The sequence below is a fragment of the Phacochoerus africanus genome, chromosome 9 (assembly GCF_016906955.1).
Source record: "Phacochoerus africanus isolate WHEZ1 chromosome 9, ROS_Pafr_v1, whole genome shotgun sequence".
Lineage (NCBI taxonomy): Eukaryota > Metazoa > Chordata > Mammalia > Artiodactyla > Suidae > Phacochoerus > Phacochoerus africanus.
Genome location: NC_062552.1, coordinates 90,501,691 through 90,519,187, shown reverse-complemented (window position 1 = coordinate 90,519,187; position 17,497 = coordinate 90,501,691). Strand labels below are relative to the sequence as shown.

Below are 17,497 nucleotides of genomic sequence, written 5' to 3'. Positions count from 1 at the left end.
TTTAAGAATTCTAGGAAAACTTTACAGGCAGACCACAATGACTTCTATTTACATCAAGAACAAGCTGGAATTCTAAGCTGGCTATTTTGGATATAATCACACCAGAGTGAATTTAAAAATGTGAATTATGGAGAGTTCCCATTGTGGCTCAGTGGTTAGCAAATCTGACTGGCATCCATGAGGATGCAGGTTGGATCCCTGGCCTTGCTCAGTGGGTTAAGGATGCAGCATCGTAGGTTGCAGATGCTGTTCGGATCCTGTGCTGGCACAGGCCGGGGGCTTCAGCTCCGATTTGATTACTAGCCTGGCAACCTCCATATGCCATGGGTGTGGCCCTAAAAAGACAAAAGAGGGAAAAAAAAAAAAAGTGACTTGTGGCTTATATAATAAAACTAGCGTATGTTTATAGTCACAGAGTCCTGGATAAAAATTATAGTCCATTGACCTGAAAGAACCTAAAATCTCTGAACCACAGGAGTTTCTGCTGTGGCACAATGGGTTAAATACCCAGCATTGCTGCAGCTGCAGTACAGGTCACAGTTGTGGCTCAGATTCAATCCCAGGTCTGGGAACTTCCATATGCCACGGGCACAGTAAAAAAAAAAGAAAAAATTATAATTTTAAAATGAAATATCTGAACCACAGTTTTCTCATCAAAAAACACAGGAAGGATAATACCTATTTTATAGGGTTACTGTAAAGAACTGAGAGAATGTAAATGAACACCCAATACACAGGTAGGCACCCAGTTAAAGTTTCTTCTTTCCCTTAGTGACTTTTTAGAAAACATCTTTTAGGAAATGGCCTGATCTTTAGGAAAAGATCTCTCTAAACTGAAAAAGTCCTTTAAATACACACTACCCTATGCTCTAAGCATCCATACAGCACTGTTTTAGCAGGAGGGCCCAGGCAAAAGCTCTGGTCATTCCTGTCCACTGACCCATATACATCCTTAATCCTCACACAGAGAAAGCACCTCAGCCAGGCCCCAAGGCTTCATGTGACCAAATGAACAATTAGAACTCTGCTTCTCAAATTTTGCTGCCACATTTTCCCCCTAAGTAACTCCCAAACTGCAAAGCCACATCCAGAGTTCCTTTGTATTCTGAGTCCAGCCACTCAGTGCACAAATTATCCCAGAGGCTTCCTCCAGCTCATGAAAAGTATCAGAAATTAATCCATGCAATGCCACAGTGGGTCTCCTTTCTCCAACTCCAGACACACAACTATTTTAAACAGGAGAGAACTCAACTGGCAACATCAAGTAGATGGATTAATTTACAGATATCATTTCAAATTATACTTTGTACTAAGTGTGCTTTTAGAAGTGACTCATAAATTACAGAAAATGTCAAAACTGTGAAAAGTCCCTGTCACCACTGGCACAGTTCACCTGGGAAAAGGTAAAAAAATCTAAGTTTAATGAGGATAGTTACAATTTAGACTTGGGGGTAAAAAAAAATGCATGCTCAGTTCAATTTTTTGAAGTAATCTGCCCACCACAATGCAAATGCAACATGTCTCCTTAGAACAAAAGGGTGCCAAAACTAGCCTGGTGGGAAGAACACATGCTAACAATTTACCCTGGAGCTATTGCGGATTCATTTAAAAACCACCCAAACGCTTTCCCCTGATTCTGCCCCGTGATAAAAGACTCACATTTTCTAGACAAGAGACCACAGTCAAAGACCCATCTGCAGGAAGAAGTAGTGTCAGCAAGCACAAACACATCAGACCAGCTAACCAACTGAGTAGACTCTCCAAATGTATTCACTCTCTATTAGAAAAAGAATATTAAAAATATACACATTGCGGGAGTTCCCGTCGTGGTTAACAAATCCGACTAGGAACCAGAGGTTGCGGGTTTGATCCCTGGCCTCACTCAGTGGGTTAAGGCATTCCTGTGAGCTGTGGTGTAGGTCACAGACACGGCTCGGATCCCGTGTTGCTGTGGCTATGGCGTAGGCCAGCAGCTACAGCTCCGATTAGACCCCTAGCCTGGGAACCTCCATATGCCTCAGGAGCAGCCCTAGAAAAAGGCAAAAAGACAAAAAAAAAAATTTTTTTAAATTAAAAATATATATATATACCCATTGCAAAGTATTTAGAAAAATCAAGAAATACCCCACCATCATGTCACTCCTCAAACAAAATTACAGTTAACACTTTGTGAAAGCTCCCTTCCAAACTACCTTGTAATATTACATGTATAAAGAAAGTACACACAATGACACCCCTGCATCAAATTTAAGATCACAGATATCCTTAGAGACTGAAACTATACAACAGATTTCACTAATAGTATTCTTGTGCTCAGAGGAAAAAATGTTCAGCAGGTCTGGAGTCCTAACTAACCTAGTAGAATACACTAGGTGTTGTTTTAGGTCATCTAAATGCCATCTTCTTTCATTCACATTTAGCCCTCCTTCGTCATACTCAGTTGTTTGCTGCTGGCATTATTGCTACTACCTGCCAATGTATGTGACCCTACTATGTGCCAAGAGCTTTGTATATCTCTTACACAATAACCCCCATCCTCCCTCTCCAGCTACAGTGCTCCAATTTAATTTATATATTCAAGTCCAGGCTTCAGCCCTGAACTCCAGATTTGAGTATCTAAATGCTAACTGGAATCTTCACACAGATCTCAAACTTAGCATGAATTTGAAGTGGCATTGCAATTTCTTCCTCCCAGCAAAACCACTCCACTTCTTCCACTCAGGAAACCACACCACCACTCATCCAGTTTTTGAAACAAAACACCTAAGAGACATCCTTGATTCCTTTCTTTGTGCAAAACCCTCTTTCCAATCCATAAGTAAGCCTATCAGTTCTATCTTCAAAGGTATGTTGCTTCTCAGACTTTCATTGCCATACCTTAATCCAAGCCACCAACCTACTCTAGAGTGATGAGTACAAAACTCTTAACTAGTCTTCCTGTTTCCGCTCCTGCTCCCTACACCCAGAGTGAAACTTTTACAACCTAAATCAGCTCTTGTCATTCTTTGCTGAAGTCCTTCAGTTGCTTCCCATTTTACTTAAGCCTATTTGATGGACCCTCTACCTACATATACATTATCTCCTATTGTTCTCCTTTCTTGCCCTATTCCAGCCACACTAGCCTCCCTTACTCACACTCCCATCTTAAGCTCTTTGCCCTTGATGTTCCTTCCACTTGGACCATCCAGAGACCTTCAGGTGGTTTGCTCTCTTCACTTCCTTCAGGTCTCTCTCAAATCTCATCTCCTCAGAAAGGTACTGCTTGACCTCCCCCCGCCCAAATTTTGCTAACACTCTTCATATTCCTCTACAATTATCACAACCAGACATCACCGAAATTGTTTTTTCACCTGTTTTCTGCTTTTCTCTCTATAATAGCAGTCCCTTGATTTGCCACTGAATCCCTATTGCTCAGAACAATGCCTGATGTACAAAAGGTACCCAAATATGTGCATAAATTAACAAACAACGCTACAAGATATGTCACATGCTGATTTTACAAGAGAAAACTGAGCTTCAGAGACAAATAATTTACCTAAAGCCACAGAGCAAGTAAGTCACCAAAAGTACATGAAAGAGCCAGTACTCTACCCACTGACCCACTCCATTTTGTCCCCTAAAAGGGAATTCTAAACATAGGCTAGGAAACAAAAATGCATAAGAAAGCATTTCTACACAAAAACATCCAATCACAGTAATCTTTCTTCTCATCACTAGATATTTCACATCTTTGATTAATCTCAGGTGGGTACTATATAAATACCTCGTCAACTAGAGGATACCTACTCTTCCGGGTATCGTTTGTAGATATCCCTAAAGAATACGGGCTAGCTAGGAGTTCCTGTCGTGGCGCAGTGGTTAACGAATCCGACTAGGAACCATGAGGTTGTGGGTTGGGTCCCTGCCCTTGCTCAGTGGGTTAACGATCCGGCGTTGCCGTGAGCTGTGGTGTAGGTTGCAGACTCGGCTCGGATCCCGCATTGCTGTGGCTCTGGCGTAGGCTGGTGGCTACAGCTCCGATTTGACCCCTAGCCTGGGAACCTCCATATGCCGAGGGAGCGGCCCAAGAAATAACAACAACAACAAAAGACAAAAAAAAAAAAAAGAAAGATACATGCAGTCATTGTGCTCTTAGATGGGACATTAAAATGAAAGCAAACAACTCTAACTCCAAAAGACGAAAACTCTAATTCAGAAAGATACATGCACCCCAATGTTCATAGCAGCACTTTTCACAGTAATCAAGACATGGAAACAATCCAAGTGCCCATCAACAGACAACTGGTTTAAAAAGATGCGATATCTTACACATACATACACAAAATGGAGTATTACCCTTTTTTTTTTTTTAATTTTAATCAACTACAAAAAGATATCTGAAGGGCGAATAGGGAGAGTTGAATATGACTGAATAATATAGAACTGTTAAATTTTTTTAGATATTATCATTAATGTGGTTATGTAGAACAAGGATCAACAAACTTTTTCTATAAAAAGTGAGATAAGGTGTTCTCACTGTGGCACAACAGGATAGGCAGCCTCTCTGCAGTGCTAAGATGCAGGTTTTACCCCCAACCTGGCACAGTGGGTTAAGGATCCAGCACGTCCAAAGCTTTTTTTTGTGCCAAGCTGGGGATGGAACTTGCATTGCAGCACTACCCAGACACCAAGGATCCTGCTGTGCCACAGTGTGAACTTTTTTTTTTTTTAAACTTTTTAACAAGGTGTCTTATAATGGCTCTGTCACTGTAGCACCAGAACAGCCACAGACAATATGAAAACAAATGAATCTGTGTTCCAGCAAAACTTCATTTAAAAAAAAAAAAGGCAGTATTGGCCTGCAGGCCACAGTCTGAGAACCCCCTGATGTAGACAAAACTACAGTGACAGAGAGATTAATGGCTGCCTATGGTGAGGTAGACAGCAAGGTAAGGGTTGAGGGGAGGAACTGCCTGGAGAACAGCACAAAGAAACTTTTTCAGAGTGATGGAAATGTTCTATACCTTGACTGTGCTGTTAAATGACAGGCATGGATACATTTGTCAAAGCTCATCAAACCCTATATGCTTAAAACGGGTGTATTTTATCATGCAAGTAATAACTCAATAACTTGTTTTTTTTTTTTTTTTTCTTTTCTAGGGCCGAACCCATGGCATATGGAGGTTCCCAGGCTAGGGGTCCAGTCAGAGCTGAGGCAGGTTGGCCTATGCCACAGCAACGCAGGATCCAAGCCACATCTGCGACCTACACCACAGCTCACGGCAACGCCAGATCCTTAACCCACCGAGTGAGGCCAGGGATCAAACCCACAACCTCATGGTTCCTAGTCAGATTCGTTAACCACTGAGCCACGATGGGAACTCCTTGTTTTAAAATGTACCCTTTGCAGGCGATAGCGTCAGTGATGTGAAAAGGATGCCCTTTGGAGCCAGAATAATCTCAGTTCAAATTTTAGCACCAAAGTTTAACAGCTATGTGACCACTGTCAAATCATTTTTGTGGCTGATTTGACACAGGTTAAATCAAAACAGGTTAATAATTCTTACCTCATAGGTTTGTTTCTAAAATGAAATAAACGTGATTGAGGCAAGATGGCAGGCTAGTGATGAGCATCAGTCAAGAGACGAAAATACCCAAAAACAGACTTTAAAAAGTTTAGTTCCTCTTTAAATCATCTTCTTCCATACCACCTGAAAGCACCCTGATTCACCATGCCACTGGCAGCAGTAAAATGGGTGATACCAAGCAGAACTATCTTGAAACATTTCTAATTCAAAATGGAGCCTCATATTGTTTTTGTCATACATCTACATATTCTTCTCTTCCGGATGACTATAACTGCAAAGTAGAGCTTGCTCTGACATCTGATGGTAGGACAATAACATGCTATCACCCTTCTGTGGACAGTTCAAAACCTATCACAGACATCGTAGGAAAGTGAATCCTCCAAAAAACAGATACTGAAGTTTTAAGGAATCAAAGAGAAATGTTACCCTGCATCTCATGTGCCATTTGAGAAAATATAATTGGGTATATTAACTAACATGTTATATAGTAATAATAAAATATATTTTCATATATTAAAAAACAATGAAATAAGTGTATGTAAGAATATAAATAAATATACACTGTATAAGATCTGGCACATAAGGGGCATACTCCCCTGATCTGAGTAAACCAATTTTTTAAGAATTCAAGAAAATGAGTCAGTAAAGATCAGACAACTACACTAGCTTCTCTTGTTCTCTGCTGAAATACTCTAACATTCTTTGCCTACTGTTTATTGTGGTTTCACCTGACTTTAGGCACTAGCATCCAATGTCAGCTCCTGTGATTTCAGAGTAACTTAGGTCTCACAGCAAGCACTGAGTTTAGAAAAATATTCCATGACAAATATATTATAAAAGGAAATCTAAGAAGACAAAAGCCAAAAGGAAGAAGTATCGGAGTTCCCATTGTGGTGCAGTGGAAACAAATCCGACTAGGAACCATGAGGTTTCGGGTTCAATCCCTAGCCTTGCTCGGTTGGTTAAGGATCTGGTTTGCCATGAGCTGTGGTGTAGGTAGCTGATGTGGCTTGGATCCCGCGTTGCTGTGGCTGTGGTGGAGGCAGGCAGCAACAGTTTTGATTAGACCCCTAGCCTGGGAACCTCCATATGCCAAGGGTGGGGACCTAAAAAGCAAAAAAAAAAAAAAGTATTCATTTTCCCAAGTAAGGAGAAGGCCAGTAGAAATGGTATAATATTGTAAATCAACTAAACTTCAATAAAAAAAATTTCTTTAAAGAAATGGTATAATATTTATAAAGAAAAACCAATAAACTTAGATGTTTTCCCCTTTTATAGATTAAGATTTGAATTTTAACCAAACCAACAGCCAACCAATAAAACTACAAAATGACATGGAGTTTCCATGGTGGCACAGTGGTAACAAACCCAACTAGTAACCATGCGGATGTGGGTTCAACCCCTGGCCTCGCTCAGTGAGTTAAGGATCTGGCGTTGCCGTGAGCTGTGATGTAGGTCACAGACGAGGCTCGGATCCCGTATTGTCGAGACGTAGTATAGGCCGGCAGCTGCAGCTCTGACTTGACCCTTAGCCTGGAAACTTCCATATGCTTCAGGTGCAGCCCTAAAAAGCAAAAACAAACAACAAACAAAAAAACCCTACAAAATGACACAGCATTTGTATAGTGCTTTATCTTGTATTTCTTATAGTAGCACTATATAGTAGATGGGATGACTTCTATCAAATGTGTTCTTGTTTTGTTAGTCAGGATGTTCAGTTTGAGACAGATGAAGGGGCATGCTCAAGAACACACTGCCAGTAACTGGCAAAGTTCAGATGTGAAGTCATACATGTGGCTCCCTATCACGAGCTTTCAGCAGACATCACCATCACAGAGTTAGTTATCTTGGGTTCTGTGAAACGCTACCTAACTCCTAGGTGCTTTTCCCTCCCTTGACATCTTTGGGTGTCTAAAAGACTAATTTGTTACAGTGTGACATACTTAACTCCTAAACATTCAGGAATAACTAGCCTTTGGGGTGGTAAAGGCTATTTCTATGGCTAAATATGGGCTTATATGATCAGAAGTGAAAATCTCAGAGGACTAATTTCTAATAGAAGAGCCTACAGTGTGGCATAAATGGTAAATCCCTCAGACTGTTTCCTTCTCCCCACCACAACAGTCACATCACACACACTAACATTCACCTGCCCCAGTTTCTGAACACAGTTCTTGAATGAAAAAAGGAAAACACACCACTATCCCACATAACTATTCATACAATCACAGTATCTCAGCATTGGGTCTGCTGGTCCATCCTCTGAGCAAGGACTGACAAAAATGTGTTATCTACCCATCTTCTACTTATTACGTCCCAGTCAGCCCAGAGGTGGACTACAAGATCATAAACATGAGGACATAGGAAGAAACAAACCTTCTTCCATGAACAGGTAAGAAAGCCTGGTGGTGGAGTTCCCGTCGTGGCTCAGAGGTTAACGAATCCGACTAGGAACCATGAGGTTGCAGGTTGGATCCCTGGCCTCGCTCAGAGGGTTAAGGATCCAGCGTTGCCATGAGCCGTGGTGTAGGTCACAGACGCGGCTCGGATCCTGCATTGCCGTGGCTGTGGTGTAGCTCCGACTGGATCCCTAGCCTAGGAACCTCCATATACCGAGGGTGCAGCCCTAGAAAAGACAAAAAAAAGACCAAAAAATAAAGTAAAATAAAAGAGGGGATTATCAAACATCCAAGTCTGTACATCTAACTTTGCCAGCTTTGTTTTTTTCCTCAATCTGTGAGCCTGGTCAAATATAATTTTTAAAGATTCACTATAATAATCCTTTATGCTTAACTTTTTACGCTTATTTATGGAAAGATGAGATTCAATATACAAAAATGTCCATTACAGATGAGTATTTCTAGAATATGTATATTCTACTCGGTATTGTGAATATTCTAAACTAAGCTGGTAAAACTGATTTAAATCAGTTTCCTTCCCCAAATGGTGGCACCTTCAAATGTGTTACCTTGAAGGGGAAGTGAATGATTTGCTCAAGCCTCTGAATTGTATTAACACTATATAAACCCACAGCCCAGTTTCATCTTAAGTTGGAAAAATGTAGTCATAACTCATATCTAGTGTTTTTCAAAAGGAAGTTAAAATAAGGAAGAAAAGCTGGAACTATAACTCAGATATTCTATTACAAGTGTAGAAAACAACCCATTTCTCACCATTTCCTAAACACTATAAATGCAGAGTTCTAGCCTAAGCCATGCTGCAAGCCCACTCAAAGACTAACAGCTGATTAAGAAACTAAAACAGCTGTTTTCTATTAACATTCAGTTCAATCAGCACCTTTAAAAAATTGCATTTAAGGAGTTCCCACTGTGGTGCAATGGGATTGGCGGCACCAGGATGCAGGTTCCATCCCCAGCCCAGCACAGTGGGTTAAAGGATCCAGCATTGCTGCAGTTGTGGCTTGGATGTGATCCCTGGCCCAGAAACTCCATATGCTCCGAGGTGGCCAAAAAAGGAAAGAAAGAAAAAAAACAAAAAAAATGCATTTAAGACTCCCAATTTTCAAAACATTCCTTCTTTATGAAAGAAAATAACTGAACCACTATACTCAGAAGCATCAGACTTTCAAAAAATGCTTTCTTGCCATATAAAAATGTATCCAGGGGTTCCCGTCACAGGGCAGCATAAACAGATCCAACTAGGAACCATGAGGTTGCGTGTTTGATCCCTGGCCTCGATCAGTAGGTTAAAGATCTGGCATTGCTGTGAGCTGTGGTGAAGGTCACAGATGCAGCCTGGATCCTGCACTGCTGTGGCTGTGGCCTAGGCCGGCAGCTGTAGCCTGGGAACCTCCATATGCCGCTGATGCAGCCCTAAAAAGCAAAAAAAAAAAAAAGTATCCAAATTATTGTCATTACAGTTAAGCAGGTAACAGGTACCTACTTAATGTTCTGCACACTATTAAGTATGTACATCACATAGTTTCATTTATTCCTAAGAACGCTGCAAAGTATGTTACCACACCTTACAGGACTCTGAAGCTCTGAAAGGATAAGTGACCTGCTCAAGGCTACCCAACTAGTCAACAGAAGAGTGGAGATTTCAACCCAAACGTATCTGGTTCTAAGAATATACATTTCCTAAACTGTGCTACTGCCCCATTTCACAGTGCAGGAACGAAGAGGCAGAAGAGCTCATGGATTTATCCAACAGTCTTAATCATTTCACCAAAAAAGGGAGAAATTTCCTAAAACAGGACCACTTTCTGAAATCTGCAGTGCACTATTTAAACCTCAATCATTTTCAAGAAGTAATTAACAGGTTAAAAAGAAAGATCAGAAATCCTTATGGAGTACATCAAATTTCATCACAGACCTGCAAGTGAACTGTCATTGTGGACAAGTCCCCAGAGGTAGAGGTTCTCTTGCAAAGGACCAAGGGTGAGGTATCAAGCACTTCACTCAATTCAAATGCATCCTGAGCACCTGCGCAGTGTTAAAGACTCCTTCCTGGCAGAGAGGGCACAGAGCTGGGTGAGGTAAGACCCACCACAGACCTCCAGGAGTTACCAGACTAGAAGACTAGAAGAGGAGTCCATTTACACTTACTTATACAGTTACTATTAAGCAAATAAATGAAGTGTGAGAAATCCTAAAACAAAAAAACAATGCTATCAGAGAAGGTAAGCAACCGGCCCACTTGCCACATTAGGTTCTAAATAGTATTTGTTTATATTTTGTTCCTCCCTGACAACCCCTTCCAACCTTGTCAACCTCCCTTTCCACAACCCCCACCACCACCAACGCAGGCACACACAACCACACAACCAGGAAGGAAAGCCCTAAGTGCAAGGATTATGATTCCTAAAAATGACCTTGTTATTGTACTTTAAAAGTACAAGCTTATGCCATCAGAGAATTTCTCTTTAGCTTTGTCAGGTGAAGAAAATTGGCTTTTCAAAGCAAAATGAAGCTGACCAAACTAGAAAAACCCACGTAACACTTCTCTACATTGCTCACTGAACATAAGAAACCAATCAACGATAACGACCCACACGGTAATGCTCATATTTTTCTTGTTAATTTAGCAAATGGCAAAGAGACACAACAACTGAAAGCAACACATTCTGGTCCTTTTGTTCCACCACGCAATTTGACAGACATTTAGGCTTGTTCCACCTGCGCGCGGTGGGGGGGGGGGAGGCCGCGGGGGGGCGTGTTATACAGAATCATTCTCACATCCAAAGGAACTGAATTTGGCAGAACCGATGTACCCAAAGCTTGACAAGGCTTGTACTTCTTGCAGCCTGCAAATCCCCAGAGACCATGAAAGCTTACAGGACTGTAACAATTATTTATCTCAGCTGATCAGAACTCCTTTACAAACTTGCAAAAAAAACAAAACCAAAAAACAAAAAAACCTCTCCAAAACTGCCAGCATTTGTCCTGATCTGGAAAACCCAACGATTAAAAAAAAAGTTTATTCTGAAAATGAGGCTGGGGGAGCGGGGGGTAGTTGTTGAATTAAAAAAAAAAAAAAAGTACACTGCTTTTCCTTTTAGTTCTATATGCCTGCAGCAACAAACTCAAAATAACTTCACTGAGAGTAAAAGCTAAGACGACGAACACCAAAAATATTGCTCAATCCAACTTAACACTGTGAGCTCCTCAGTTCACAGTAAGATCTAGAGACTTTAAGTGTGACTGAATCATTTTGCTGTTAAGAACCATTCCAAAAAGCAAAAACAAAAAGTCTATCCTTTCTTCTGATGGAAAAAGTTGGATTTCCCCCGTATTAAAAAAAAAAAAAAATCACACACTAGTTGACTTTGTGTGAAAAAAGGAGAACGGAGAGAAGTTCACTAAACCAGATTTATCAAAAAAAAAAAAAAAAAAGTTTTGTTTGGTCTGAAAGTATGGCTGCACTTGAACTCGACAACGTTGAGGCCGTGGCACGGTCCCAAAGCGGGTCCCCTCCGGCTGCAAGTCCCCGACCCGCGCAGGTCCCCCGGCCGCGCCCCCGGGAACAGGCGCCGAGAGCGCCCCCCAAAGGTGGGCGCGGCCCGGCGTGTTTACCGCCGGCGCTGGCCCCCGGGAGCCGCTCCCTCGCGTCCGCAGCACTTGTTCGCCGACTCCATCGGACAGGAGGGACCCACAGAGCAGCTGCAGCTCCCAGGCGATCCCGGCCCCTGCTCCCAGAGAGGCCGACCGAGGAAGCCGGGGCCGGGGTTCCAAGCCTTGCGGGCTGTGGGGTCGCCTGAGGGGGCATCCCAGCTGTGTGGGGCGGATGCGCCTCCTATTCCGGGAGTGGAGGCGGCCCCAAAGATGAACTTTGGGAGCGCGAAGGAGCGCCCCAGCCCCGGGACAGACAATGCGTGAAGGGGGCCGCGTAGGGAGGCGGGGGCTGCAGAGCCGGGGGGCACTCCCCAGCCGCTCATTCATCCCCGCCCGCCGGCGCGCGCCCCCGCCCCACCCCGGCAGCTCCGGGCCCCCGCCCCCGCCCCGAGGAGCGGCCGCAAGGGGAGGGGCCCAGGCCCCCGCCCGCGACCCCTCCTCAAATCACAAAACTTCCCCCAACTCCGCCAACTAAGTTGCACTCTCACCGTGAGGCGCCCCGGGGCTCCCCCGCGGGCCAAGCCGGAGCAGCTCCGCACCCTCGCCGCGGAGAAAGACAATAGTTAGCCGCTCTTCCGGCGGCAGCAGCAGCGGTGGTGGCGACGGCCCGAAACTGCGGCGACCGAGGCAAAGAGCCGGCACGGTGGTCTCGGCGGAGCGCGGGCGTTTCACCGCGGCGGCTCCGGCTCGGGGCTGGCCCTGCACACAGCCCCAACCCGCCCGCGCATGCGCCACAAGCCGCTCGGGAATGGGCGGGGCACCGGAGGAGGACGGTAAGGCTTAAGCGCCCTCCCATGAATAAGCGCGGAGCCAGGGGCCGCGAGCTGGGATTGCACGGCAGAGCTGCCCATCAAGATCCGTGAGACCAATAGTGAGGTACATGGGCGGTGCCCTCAGGTTGCTAAGGAAGGCTGAGGTTGACCGCCGCCGCTCCGCTGCGGTAAAGTGATCAAAGTCGGGTACCGTGTAGAGGTGCCTGACTGAAATGCTCATCCACCCTCACCTCTCTGCCCTGTTTCGGGAAACCGCCCTTCCTCTGTGTGTGTGTGTGTGTGTCGGGGGGAGATGCTTACCTAAAATGTAGCACTTGCTGTAACACAAGTGAAATCATTTACTCTTTATTTCCCTCCACTTGAAATTAGAAAGTGGGTCTTTTCTGTGTCCTGTGCCTAAAAGAATCATTGCTAAATATTCAACATATTTTTAGTTACATGGTTGGAAGCATAGATGAAAGGCTCGATGGTGGCATCAGGATTATGGCAAGTCATTCCATAAACCTTTGGCTTTTCAATCACCGCAAAATCATGCAATCTTCAATTTGCAAGGACCTCTGAAATCACCTTGGTGGCTTTTGAGAAACAAAGTATGGTCTGTTGGTACACGAAGAAACTCATTTTCATCGGTGTTCGTTTATTTCAATGTGTATTGAGGGAGAATGCCTGTCACATCAAACAATTATTTCATTGATGTTATTTTTTAGATGAAATATGAAGTTGTAAGAGTGAATCTACTTAAAAAATTTAGGAGTTCCCATTGTGACTCAGCAGTAGTGAACCCAACTAGTATCCATAAGGATGCAGTTTCAATCCCTGGTCTTGCTCAGTGGGTTAAGAATCCAGCATCCTGTGAGCCCTGGTGTAGGTCGCAGATGCAGCTGGGATCCCAAGTTTCTATGATGTAGGCTGGCAACTGCAGCTTGGATTAGACCCCTAGCCTGGGAACTTCCATATGCCCCAAGTGTGGCCCTAAAAGAAAAGAAAAAAAAAAAAAATTCAAGTAAAGAGTTCCCATCGTGGCTCAGCAGTTAACGAACCCAACTAGCATCCATGAGGGCTCGGTTAGATCCCTGGCCTTACTCAGTGGGTTAAGGATCCAGTGTTGCCCTACATGGCTCAGATCCTGAGTTGCTGTGGCTCTGGCTTAGGCCAGCAGCTACAGCTCTAATTGGACCCCTAGCCTGGGAGCCGCCATAAAAAGATCAAAAAAAAAATTAAGTCAAAACTGGGCACACTTTAAATGAAGTTCAAGAACGTGCAGACTGGCTTTTCTTTGTGGCCCATCGGGTTAAGGATCCAGTGTTGTCACTGCAGTGGCTCCACAGGTGCTGTGGCATGAGTTTAATGCCTGACCCAGGAATTTCCACATTTGGCAGAGGGGGCAAAACAAAACAAAAAACATGCAAATTGATAGTAACTGGAGTGAGAACAGTGATTATCTAGATTGTTCTAGAAGCATTATTGGCTGGGAAGGAGCAGGGGAGGTGTAAGGCATGTTCTGTATTTTGATCTGAATGGTGGATTACAAAGGTATAGACATATGAAAGTTAATTCAGCTGTATGTTTAAGATTAGTGCACTTTACACATTTTATATATGTATGTCATATCAACTTAAAATACTTTTTATAGGATATGCCCTCCCCCAAAAATGCGAAGATATAGGCAAATGCCTTTTGGCAAACTCTGATCCAGGAAAGCTCCCTACCAGTGACTGAATACCCAAAAGGGGGTAATGTGAATAATTACTGCCTGTATCAGGTACTTGCATTGTTGTTTGGCTCTAAATCTTAGAAGTAATTCTAGCTTTGAACTGAAATTTGCTTCCCTGTAAGAAGTGAACCTGGTTCTCACATGTATTTTCTTAGTTCACACTCACAGAATGAAAAACTGAGGCCAAACTTTTCCAGTGCCTCATGTGAAATTATTTCCCAACCACCTGATCATTCCCTCCTCCACACTCGCTTTAATCTGTCCTGTCAATGTTTGAAAGGTGGCCCAGAGACAGGAGACTCCTAGATCCTAGCTCTGACTCTGTTCCACCCCTTCTCAAAGAATGTCTCCTGTAAAGCAGAGAAGACCTAGAAAATCATGGTCTTCTGCTGGAACCTGGCTGGTCTGTTACAGAAGCAGCAACAAATGTTACTATGTCATCTTTCTAGTGACTGCTGACAACAACATTCCCTGCTCTCTGCCTCAGCAGGATTTATACCTTCCTAGTGAGCTGCAGAAAAGTTCAAGAGTCTAGCATTTTTTCAGTTTACCGAGTCTACAAACCACCTGGGAAATTTGTTAAATGTGAATTCTGAGTCCGTAGGTCTAGGGTGGGATCTGGGATTCTAAATTTCTAACAATCACCCAGGTGGAGATCCTGATACTCCTGGTCTGGGACCCTGCTTTGAGGAGCATAGGTCTACTCTGCATACCCCAGACAGCTAAACCCTCTATCTTGGGAAGTCCTAAGTAGTTATCGACATGGCTGGTACTTTTTCATTATCCAGGCACCAACTCACAGAAAACGTCTATCTGAAATAACTTTCACCTGGTTCCTCTCATTCATATTACTCAAATCTTCTCATAGCATTTATCCCAGTCTGAAAGTACCTTATTTTGTTTGTTGGCTCTCTCCTCCTCTGTAATGTAAGCTCCCAAAGTTTGTTTTGTTTAACCCCTCCTCCAACTCCTATCAGAGCGCCTGTGGGAACAGTAGCACTCAGAAGTTTTGCATGAATGAATTTGTACAGAAGGAGCTACTGTGAGGGTGCCCTCAAACTGACAGTGCCTGATACTAAAGACTTGTTCTTCCGAGGGACACCAAATGTCTCTATCCAGCATACCCCTCTTAACCAGAAAGAGATTGGGGTTTAGTAATTTTCTCTCTTTTCCTGAGTAAGTTTTCAAGCCAGGAAAGATATCAGGGCCTTATCAAGAAGCAATAGGATTTTGCCTCTCTCAACCATCTCTAACCTGTCTCTCCAGTCAACTTATAGCTCTCCAGTTGATTTACACAGGATATAATACCTATAAATATAGCAAGGATAAACCCCATTTTACAGAGAGCCTCTGGAAATGCCAAAGCAAGGGAAACATAAACCAACACAGTTATAAGAACACAAATTTCTCTTGAGACCCATAGTCCCTAAAATGTCTACTTTTGTAAAAGGAGGAGCATTGAAACCAACTTGCCCCAGGGTTCTTCTTTCATAGCAGTAGACACTATCTTCCTTTTGTGGTACAAATAATACCCTGCTGTTGCCCTAGGGAAATTCCACTTTTGGCCCCTTGCTTGGAGAGAAGCCAACTCCACCATAACCTCAATTCCGTGGCTTCAGCATTTGATCTAAACCTGAGCCAATCAAAGCATCCTATCCACAGGTCAACAATTATTAATTCAGAGTTGGGCACATGATGCCAGCCAAGCCAATTAGGGGCAAAAGAGTAAATTCTGCCCTCTGGGGAGTTCTCACTGTAGCTCAATGGGTTACGAACTCAATTAGTGTTTTTGAAGATGAGGGTTCAATCTCAGTCCTTGATCAGTGGGTTAAGGATCTGGCTTTGCCGTGAGCTGTGGTGTAGATGTGGCTCAGATCTGGTGGTATTGGCATAGGCCAGCAGCTACAGCTTCAATTCAACCCCTCATCTGGAAACTAAAAAGCAAAATTAATTAATTAATTAATTAATTCTACCCTCTGTTTAAACTATCAGGGTAGCTGACATTATTTTTCTCAGCTGAAAAGGAAGATATGCTTATGAGACATCTGGTCACCATGTGGACAGAATCTCTTTAACGTGGAGTCAGCACAGTGGAAAGGTAGAGAAACAAAGAAAAAAGATGTTTTGGTGACATTGATTGGATGGCTGAATCCAGCAGTTCCTGAAGCTAGAACAACCCACAGACTTTTCAATTATATGTCAATAAATTCAGTCGGAGGGGAGGTTTCTATCACTTGCATCTGAAAGAGTCCTAACTGATACACCACCCAGGTGTGGATGATCCCTGGTCAATTCTCTGACTGCCTTTCAATTCAATTAGAAAGTAGCTATTGAGAGTTTACTGTGTTCAAGGCTTAGGCTTGGTCCTGGGATTCAAAATAAAGAATAAAGTTCTTGCCTTTAAGGAACTCAGTCAAATGAGGGAAACAAGTGAGCAAACCAGCAGGAAATCAGAAGTGTAAGGACCCCCACAGAGGTGGATGCAGGGTACTGGGGGCACAGAGAGGAATACCTCTATTTAGAGGGTGAAAGTCCAGGGGAGGCATCCAGGTCTTGGAAGACAATCCAAAGGGGTAAAGAATGGTAGTATAGTTTGCGCAGGAGGCTTGGGTGTGGGTGCACAGGTAGCAGAGGACATTCCCAGGGAAAGAAAGAGTCAATCCAAAGACATGGAGGTATCAGAAACACACATGACACTGGAGCGAGAAGGGGTAAGAGGTGAAGCTGAAGGGAATTAGCCACAGCTAGTTTACACTGCTTTGCTCAGGAGTGTGGCCTTTAGCCTGAAAGGCCAAGAAGAATCTTCGAAAGATTTTAAGCCATGGAACAAGGATGAGACCAGATTTTCATCTTGAAAGATCACCTTTGAACCATGTGCTTAAGCTGAATTTAAGTAGAGAATGAAGATGGGGCCAGGGAGAGAGGCATCTCTAAGACAAACCTGGCTCCAGGTAGGAGGTTTTACAGTCCAGAGCTGAGTTTTCACTTCCTGGGTGGCAGAGAGAACCTTTCTCAATATCAAGCCCAAAGCTATCCAATAGAAATATATGGTGAGTTACACGTGTGATTTAAAATTTTCCAGTAGCATTTGAGTAATAAAAAAAAATGGAAAAAAAAATTTTCCAGTAGCCACTTTTTTTGTTGTTGTTGTTGTTGTTGTTGTCTCTTTAGGGTCGTACTCCTGACTTATGGAAGTTCCCAGGTTAGGGGTCAAATTGTACCTGCAGCTGCCGGCCTACGTCACAGCCACAGCAACACCAGATCCTATCCGTGTCTGCAATCTTCTCTGCAACTAGCTGCAACGCTGGATCCTTTAACCCACTGAGTGAGGCCAGGGATCCAACCCCCATCCTCATGGATACTAGTGGG

General features: G+C 43.5%; 1 protein-coding gene across 9 annotated transcripts in view; it reads right to left on the bottom strand.

Annotated features, from left to right (window-relative positions):
• Nucleotides 1-12,389, bottom strand: part of AKAP13 (A-kinase anchoring protein 13) — a 326,734-nt gene extending 314,345 nt beyond the window's left edge. For 7 of the 9 annotated variants that reach the window (XM_047797871.1, XM_047797877.1, XM_047797876.1 and 4 more), the window contains exon 1: nucleotides 12,130-12,389. The gene's annotated coding sequence lies outside the window, so the exon portion shown is untranslated. The remainder of the gene's footprint in view (nucleotides 1-12,129) is intronic. The other 2 variants (XM_047797872.1, XM_047797875.1) reach the window with 1 other exon arrangement.
• Nucleotides 12,390-17,497: the final 5,108 nt, after the last annotated feature.